Raw genomic sequence first — 2,500 nt, forward strand, 5'->3', positions numbered from 1 at the left:
TATATATATATATATATATATATATATATATATATATACATATATATATATATATATATATATATATATATACATATATATATATATATATATATATATATATATATATATATATATATGTATATATATATATATATATATATATATATATATATATATATATATATATATATATATATATATATATATATATATATATGCACACATTTGCATATATCATTCTTTCAACCTTTCTTCCTGAACCTGCTCGTGAAACCAGCTGATGTTACTATCCCGACCGCTGGTTCTATCTCGACAAAAATTATCCCCAGAAATTATTCTCCTTTTACGACCCCCGCCTTTTTCTCCCCCCATTTTTACACGCCACATAATCCCCCTGATGAAATATGCCGAGCCGGAGTCTCCCTTAGTCTCCCTCGCGCCCTTCGGGGACTCGCCGTTCCTCAAAAGCACTGATAAAGGGCGTGATGAAATGGGTGAAACGGACACCAGTTCATGCAGGTGGATTCGCGGGGTCTGGCTGGGGCTCTCCTCGGCGGCGTCCTTGAGGTACTGGGGAGGGAGGGAGGGAAGGAGGGAGGGAGAGGGAGGGGGGTGGGAGGGAGGGAGGGAGGGAGGGAGGGAGAGAGGGAGGGAGGGAGGGAGAGGAGAGAGAAGGAGAAGGAGTGAGGGAGGGGGAAAGAGAGAGGGAGGAGAGAGAAGGAGAGGGAGTGAGGGAGATGGAGAGGGAGTGAGGGAGGGCGAAAGAGAGAGGGAGGGAGAGGGAGAGAGAGAGAGATGGATAGATAGATAGAGAGAGAGATGGACAGATAGATAGAGAGAGAGAGAGAGAGATGGACAGATAAAGAGAGAGAGAGATGGATAGATAGAGATAGAAAGAGAGAATGAGAGGGAGATAAACAAGCAGATAGATAGAAACAGAAAGTCTATTAAACAGATACAAAAAACAGACATCCACAAAGACAGCCAAAGACAGTATAGATGACACAGTGTGTGCTTACGTGTGTGTGTGTATGTGTGTGCGTGTCCGTGTGTACGTGTGTGGCCACCCTGCAGTTCGCGCACACAAGGGATCACAAGTCACCGCCCGCCTGCCCGCCCACCCGCCCGTGCAACCCAACCTCCCTCCGATGGGCGTCTTCACACATGCGAGTCGACCCTTCATTTCGTCCCGGCGGAATAATTTAAATTCTCGAGTTAATCACGGCGGCCATATAATTAAAGACTCGAACAGAACCCGGGCCTTAATGACATAATTACCTGTTCCGAACCGGGTAATAAGGTATTCGGATGAGTAATTGTTTTTCTAGTCCATCAACCAGTCGATATTTCAGAGTGTGGGAAAATGGTCTTCGGTGCGGATTTATCGGTACCAGAACACCCTGTTAAGCCCGTGTTGGTTTTGGACGGGGCCTCGTCGGACAAATTCCGCGCCCCATGATTTTGTTTTGGGGGAAATGGGGGAATGGGGGAATGGGGTGGCGAGAGAGAGAGAGAGAGAGAGGGGGGGAGAATTTGTTTTGGGGAAATGGGGAAATAGGGGAATGGGGTGGCGAGAGAGAGAGAGAAGGAGAGGGAGAGTTTGTTTTGGGGAGATGGGGGTGACGAGAGAGAAGGAGAGGGAGAGAAGCGATGGGAGAGATTGGGAAATGAGAGGGAGAGAGAGAGAGAGAGAGAAGAGGTGGGTAGAGTAGGTAAGTAGGTAGGTCGGCAGGGAGGAAGGGAGGGAAGTAAAGAGAGAAAGAGAGAGAGAGGAAGGGAGGGAGGGAAAAAGAGAGGGAGGGAGGGAGAGAGAGAGAGAGAGAGAGAGAGACAGACAGACAGACAGAGAGAGACAGAGATAGACAGAGACAGAGACAGAGAGAGAGAGAGAGAGAGAACCGGAAACATTAATCTACGTGTCCCATTCTTTTTTCTTCTCTTTTTAAGCTATTTCCTTGTCTCGTTTCTCTCCCTTTCTTTCCGTCCTTCCAACCCCGCAAAAAGATAACCACGACGTTGTCCATCAGCCTGTCTCTCTGTCTCCAAACCACGACACAAACCACGTCTCTCCCTCACAAACCACACTCACACTGCTTACCACACACTCTCCCCTCCCGACCTCCCTCCTTCCTGTTCTCTCTCCCTCCTCCTTCAACTCCCTCCCTCCAATTCCCTCCTTCCTCCCCAATTCCCTCCCTCCTTCCTGTTCTCTCTCCCTCCTTCTCAAACTCCCTCCCTCTCTCCCCCCAAATCCCTCCCTCCCCCAACTCCCTTCCTCCCTACCTCTCTCCCTACCCCCAATACCCTCCCTCTCTCCCTCTCTCCTTCTCTCCTTCCTCCCTCTCTCTCCCTCCCCTTCCTGCTCTCTCTCTCTCCTCCCACCCCTCCCCTCCCTCCCTCTCTCCCTTCCTCCCGCTCGTACTCCTCCCTCCCCCTCCAAAAAAGGTCTGCCAACACACACTCTCGACCACGTCCTTTTCGCTGAGGTCCTGGCCTGTAATAACCTACCCCTTGCGTT

The sequence above is a fragment of the Penaeus vannamei genome, chromosome 1, assembly GCF_042767895.1.
Source record: "Penaeus vannamei isolate JL-2024 chromosome 1, ASM4276789v1, whole genome shotgun sequence".
Lineage (NCBI taxonomy): Eukaryota > Metazoa > Arthropoda > Malacostraca > Decapoda > Penaeidae > Penaeus > Penaeus vannamei.